Genomic DNA, 7,504 nt, shown 5'->3' with positions numbered 1-7,504 from the left:
TGTATGGATGCTAGGGTGCAGCTAAGGTGTTCTGTGGGGTCGCTAGTGTGTTATGTGTGGTTGCTGGGTGTTGCTAGGGTGTTCTGTGTGGTTACTAGGGTGTTGCGGAGAAGTTCTTTGTAGATATGTTGCTACTAGGGTGTATGTGATGTTTGTTGCTAGAGTTTTCTCTATGGGTGAGAGGGTGTTGCTAAGGTATCTATGTGGTTGCTAGAGTGTGGTTGCTAGGGTTGCTAAGGTGTTCAATGTGGCTAGGATGTTACTAGGGTGTGTGCGTGTGCATGTGTGGTTGCTGTTTGTTGTTAGGGTGTTCGGGATGGATGCTAGGGTGCAGCTGAGGTGTTCTGTATGGTCGCTAGGTGTTGCTAAGGTGTTCTATGTGGTTGCTAGGGTGTTCTGTGTGGCTAGGGTTTTGAATGGATGTTCTGTGTGTTTAGGGTGTTGCTAGGGTGTTCTGTATAGTAACTAGGTGTTGCTAAGGTGTTCTATGTGGTTGCTGGCGTCTACAGTCGGTTTCTGTTCCGCTTTATCCTGGAAATTTCATATGATCTATTTATACAGCCACAATGTTCCCACATCACAGGAATCAGAGTCAGAATACGGAAATCTCATGATCCGTAAGAGGCTGTTCTGTGTGTCACATTAAAGTTTAAAAGCTCTTGTTCAGTGTGTCATGATCCCAAACCTTCTAAAGTGGAGGAATAAATCGAAACAGACTTGAGGGCCCTTAAAGGAATGTTCCTGGTTTAATCCGAGTTAAACTCTTTCTTTCAACAGCGTTTGTGATATGTTAGCAATGTCAAGGCAGGGTTATTATTGTCAACTAAAACTAAAACCATTTTTAAAAAAATTCATTACTTGAAATAAAATTAATATTAACTAAAATAAAATCTAAGAAATATATTATACAAATATATTTTTAAATAATAAAAATAATAAATAATAAAAAAAAATAAAAAAAATTGATGGTCAAGAAACAAATTTCTATACATATGTAAGTGTGTGTGTGTGTGTGTGAACATCTGAAATGCACCAGCACACTTTCAGGCTTTCACTCTCATGAATAGACGATCCGTGCATTCTTAAAAACACCAGATCTATCCCGTCACAAACACATGCATAAACACACAACTAGAGCTTCCTATAACCATAATCACACGCATCCACTCCGCAAAACCACAGGGAAATACGCTTCTCTCTCCTCCGTCTGCCAGACACTCGAGCTGAAAGATAATTGGGGGAAACGGGAAGGCAGAGTTGTACAGTGACTCCAGGTTCAGCTGTTCTCTCGGGAGAGCGCTTGCTGTGTTACGAACCGTTAAAGATGACAGTGACTGACGGCTGTGGGATTGTGAGAGTGATTCGACTGTTAGCAGCGCTTGCATCATCGCATGCATTTGATTCTGTGGCTCAGTGTTTGTCCAGGGCTTTAGCTGGATATCAGTTTCGCACAGCAGAGGAAAAAATGTTTATTCTCTAGACCAGGAGTTTCACACTGGGGGCCGCAAAAGAGTGCCAGGGGTCCATGGAAAAGTTTAGAGGAAAACGCTACATTTTTGCACTATAAAAAAATGCTAAACATAAATAAGATTCAAATAAATGATTAAATACAAATTTGAAAAAGTAAATGCACAACATTTTATTAAAATAAGTAAATTAATTATTAAATAAATAAAATGATGTTGAAATAAATAATTAAATAAAAATGTGAATAAAGTAAATACCTATAGATAAAAATAAGTCAGCTAATGATTAAATAAGTAATCAGATTAAAATAAGTATACTAATGGTTTGATATAAAAAAAAAAAATTTTATGAAATAAAAATTAGATTAAAATGAATAAAACAAATGATGAATAGAAAAAAAAGGAAATTAAATTATATCATATTTTTTATAAAATAAATATATACAATTCTTATTAAAAACAAGTAAACAAATGATTAATTAAAAATAATTATTAAAATAAATAATCAATTATATTTACATGCAATTACATTAAAATATGTAATCAAATGATTAAATAAAAATACGATTATAAATAATTAATGAAAATGATTAAGTGAATTAGATGCATTAAAATAAGTAAATAAATGGTTGAATCAAAATTTTGTCACGAAGTAAACTAATAAATAAATAAAAATTTGATTAAAATAGATAAATACACATTTAAATAAAGTAAATAAAAATAATTAAATAATTAAATAAAACATGATTAAAGTAATACAAAAAATTTGATTAAGTCAACTAATGATTAAATAAATTAGATTAAAATGAAAAATGTAATGAAAATTAAATTAATATAACAAGTAAATAAATAATACATCTAACTGTACAGTACAGTTCTGTAAAAAAAGTAATAATGTAACTTCATAACCGAAACTCCTGATCTGCTGTGTTGCTTGTGAAGTTGCAAATTTAGCAGACCTGCATGCAAATAGAATGTTTATAAAATATTTTTATTTATACAACCAACTAAAGAAGATGACACAAAAACACTGTCCGTCATGGTACTAAAACATGAGATCTGATATAATAGTGCAAAAAAAAAAAAAGAAAGAAAGAAATCAACACCCTTATGTTTTTTCACATAATGCAGCATTTTTTCAAGGACGCTATTAAAATAAACACATCTTTAGTGCTTTTCTTTGAGCTTCTCAACCTCCTCTTGTGTTTTTCAAGTTATTCAAATTTATCAAAAATGTTTTGTCATTTTATGTAATATTCTTTTTAAAGCATGTGTTTTGTGTTGGTTTTATGTCTGATTTGGCAGCAATATTACTTGAAAAAAAATCAGCATTGCTCCTGTCTGTATTGTTACAGTTATTGTTACAGTTTGTTAACATTAGTTACTTTCATGTTAATTAACATGTAACTACAATGAACAGTTGTATTTTTATTAACTGTGTCAACAAAGATGATTAAATACTGTAATAAATGCATTTTGCTCATTGTTAGTCAATAATGGGACCTTAATTTAAAGGGTTACCAATATATTTAATAACTAATCTTTTTAGCTGCTTGCCTAACTTTTAATTGGATGGATTTCTCTACTAATTTAATATAAAATAGATTAGTGACAGCATTTCAGAGAATTGCAGGAATAATTGAAATTTTAAGACTCCAACTTACAGGTAAAAGTGTTTTCTAGAGGAATTGTGTGCATTCACACACACACTTTTGCAGTCTGCCTTTACCTTCTGAAAGTAAGTTTCGCATCTGCTACTGCAGCTGGAGAACAGCTGTATGTCAGTCGATGTTGTGCTGAGACTTCAGCTTGTTCTGGAAGAAATCTTGCATTATTTAAAGGGACTGTGTGTAGGAATTTCTCCCAGAGTTCCCAGGTTCACAGAGTTACGGGTCACAGCTGTCCGTCAGCTCAGCACATGTTGTGTAACGGCATCAGCGCTGGGTTTCTGTGAGCAGGAGCTGTGAAGGTGATCTGTTGTGTGTGTGAAGGTGATCTGTTGGTGTCACTCGGGTCGCAGTGGCTCTGAGCTGATGATAGATCAGTTTTGACACATTGAGGACGCCGCGTCTCCAGAGACTCAATGTGGGACACATCAGTTTATTCTCCTCTTTTCTGACCGGCGTCTAAAACTCCTCCGTGAGCTGTGGGCCGGACTGGGAATGTTAAAGGCACAATATGTAACTTTTTTGCTTTAAAAATAGCAAAAATCACTATATCAATGTTATATTTTTTTTTTAGTTGTTTACTTACATTATTCCGACTGTTTCCAACAACTTTCAAACCAGGAGAAATTTTAATTTAATTCGAAGACACGGCACGTTTCTTTATTTCCGTTTTGTCGCAGTCAATGCCGTCATATCCGCGTTGTCCCTGGTTTCCGCTCGTGCTGCCATGGTAACCAGAGTTATGAACCAGAGCCCTCTGATAGTAACCAAGACGACAGACGTGGACCACTGTAGTTCACAATGTCTATCTGCACGCTGTTGTTGTTTCGTTCAAACATTATGGACCATGGCAAGCAGACTTTGGATAAAAAAGGAGAACTAAAACGAGAATCAATATCAGCGCGGTGTTTTCGAGATGCCGAGAGCTCCCATAGACAGCATATAAACGAGAGCTCCACGTCCGACACTTCGACCGCTCCTACATGTACTTTATTACACAGGTGAGCACATTTACATAAAACTAATCAATGTTATTCAACAATGATAAAATGTCAGAATATGATCTGTATGTTATTCTCATGTTGATCTAGTTTACTGCTAGTCTCATACAGACAAACTAACACATACTTTTCAACACATTCAAATGCAGTTTAGTGTGATAGTGTAATGTTAGACCAGGTGAAACAGCGCTGTGTTACCTCACAAGTTTAATTTGTGTAATAAACTGACCTGTGAGTAGTGATTCTGCGTGTAGTTCGGTAGAATGAAATGTCCATATTCCTTTTATATCCGCGGGACTCGCGTCGCGTGTGGAGCCGATAGCTGTCTCTTAGCAATCCCGAACTGCTTCATATCACAGTCATGATAAAAGCATCTGTATTCAGTCATCCATAAACATTATTAGATCGGCCGGCTTGACGTTGACGACAAGATCCATAATTCTTAGCAAATGTTGCGTCATCAAACTACGCCTTTGTTATTGTAAATAGGTTAGCGACCCATAGTGGAGAAAAAATCCCATACTGTACGTTTAAGCAAGTGTTTGCAATTAATGTGAATTATTGAGGACAACACATGCTGGAACATTGAACTGAATTGAAAGTTCCCTTTTTGAAGGATTCAGTTCCGGAATTCCCAAAAGTTCACAAACTGAACGCACAGTCTAAATAGGGAGATTTAGAGACTTCTACAGCATTTATTAATCATAGTCAAAATTAATCTCTATATTTACTAATAATTTTTTTTTTATCATAAGTTGTATTTGGTAACATTAGTTTATGCATATTAATTAACTCAGTCTCTCTCACACACACACAGTCTCTCTCTCTCTCTCTCACACACACACACACACACACACAGCAGATATTTTGGTCCAGTGTGATTCACACACAGATCCTCTCTCAGACTTTACCCACTAGAAGAGCAGCAGTTACTCTTATTATAAGCGTTGATTAACGCAGACAGATCCAAAACACACAGTTCTTCTTTAATCCTCTGTTGTTCCTCATTAAACACGCAGCCTCGATCCATCCTGAGGATTCGCGTTCCTCATAATCCTCCGACATCAATATAAACAGAACCTGATGGAGACGAGCGTGATTAAGATGATTTGGATCCGCATCGCTCGAGCTGTTAAACACACTCATGATCAGTGTAAGTGTCTCCTAATGGCTTTGATATTGTTTCAAGCTCAAATTAATCCCATCCTGAAGTTCCGGAACGTTCAGTCATTAGTTGTTTATGTCTGATAAGTGTCTTTTCTCCCTGTAGGAGAGCGTGTGAACCTCAGGCTCTTCATGTCTGTCTCAGAGCAGGTACTTTCATGTTTAAAGGGTTACTTCCATTTTTTCTTGTGATAAGTTAATTCATAAAATTTTATTAAAATAAAAAAATGAATCAAAACAAAATGACCCAATCCATAAAATGATCGCATGATGGAAAAAGTTCTATATGTTAAGTTCTTATTTATTTAATTTATTTATTTAAACTTTAAAAAATGATTAAATGCAAGTTTGCATTAATGCAATTTGTTCTTCAACTGTCAAAATATCAGATATCATAATGTTCATAATGTCCACAAAATTTCGTAAGGAAGAGTTTGAAGTAAGTGACCATGTTTGGAGTGGAATAGTAGCAGACTTGCTACAACTGTCCCAATCCCCCTTAATTCACCCGACATATATCAGAAGTAACTAGTCCCAATTTAAACATCTTGTGCTGTGTTTTGTGTGTTCTGTGTACAATTTTATACTGAATTAACTGGATGTTTATGTTTGTACTTAAGATAAAAGTGTTTCTGCAAACTGTTCTCCAAAATTCCTCATTTGTGTTGATATTGAGATCTTTTTCCCATCGTTTAACTGGAGCTGCTATTGTTTTAGTATCTACAGGTCACAGATGATATTCAAGTGTAGAATTTACTAAGTGTTTTTAATGAATTACTAATTGTGGTGATATGTTTTAGGATTGGGGGAGGTTGTGCAATATCTTTGTTTCCGATTGTGGTTTTAATAGTAATTCTTGATTTGTAGGTAATAGTAATACTGTTCTTTTCCCACGTTAAATTTCTGAGTTAATTCTATAAATAGCGAAGCTGTTGCCAGTAAACAGGTGATGTAGATGTGTGATACCTTTCTCTTTCCATTTAATATTGTTTAGCAGAATGTTGTTGATGGTAAATCAGGATTGTGCCATATAGGTGAGTTGATGTATTAATCTGCCACCGAGCAGTGAGAGTTGTTTTAATCGTTACGTTCTTAAAAAGATTGTTCTGTTTGATTGTTTTTGTGAGGGATGGGAGATCAGAAATGGTTATTTCTTTGCATTCTGTGTGTTCTAACTCTAGCCATGGGTTTTGGGGGCTGTCACCTTTGATCCATTTGCAAAAGTATTGTAGATGTGATGCTCAGTAATAATATTGAAAGACCGCCTTGAGCTTTATTTTTATTAAGTGTTTGTAAACTAATTTTAGGATTCTTTTTTTCCCAGTAGAATTTGTTGATTATTTGATTTAATGATGTAAACCATTTCTTAGTTGGTTGTACCGGAGTCATGGTGAATAGATAAAGGAGTTTTGGGAGAATATATGTTAACTGTTGCAATACGACCTATAATGGAAAGCGGAAGGTTCGTCCGTCAAGTTAAATCATCTTCTATTGTTTTCAACGAGATTAAACAAGTCAGACAGGATCTGGGATATGTTTATTCCTAAGTGTGTAATATTATTCATTATGAACGGTGTGTCTTGTATGCTCCTGTCCTGTGGTTTCATATTCAGTGGTAAAATTGTTGATTTAGTCCAGTTTATGGAGGAGTCTGAGTTTAATTATTTCTGTAAGTGATGTTTTAGGATTTTGTACAAATAATAGGATGTCGTCTGCATATCACGACATTTTATGATTAGTGTTGTTTGATAAAACTCCAAAAATGTTATCATTCTGTCTTCTGGTTCTATAAATAAGGCGAAAGTAATGGTGATAATGGGCATCTCGCTGAAGCCGGAATGATGATGATGATATTATGCCATTCGTTATAACAGATGCTAGTGGACTATTTAATCCAGTGAATAAAGCAGTCTGCAAACCCACATTTGTTAAGTGTCATATAAAGAAAGTACCAGCTAACTTTATCAAAAGCTTTTTCTGCGTCTAATGATATGATTATGGTCTTTTTATTGTTTTGATTCCATAGGTTCATAATGTTGAATAATCGTCTGGTATTGTTCGATGACTGCTGTCCTTTGATGAACCCTGTTTGGTCTGGATGGATGAGAGATGAAATTACTGATTCAAGACGTGTAGCCAAAGCTTTACTAATAAAGTCAGTATTTAGAAGAGATAATGGGCGATAATAACGTTGGGTCTTTGTTTG

The sequence above is a fragment of the Abramis brama genome (genome assembly GCF_963993115.1).
Source record: "Abramis brama genome assembly, chromosome: 19".
Lineage (NCBI taxonomy): Eukaryota > Metazoa > Chordata > Actinopteri > Cypriniformes > Leuciscidae > Abramis > Abramis brama.
This window is presented reverse-complemented; position numbering follows the sequence as displayed.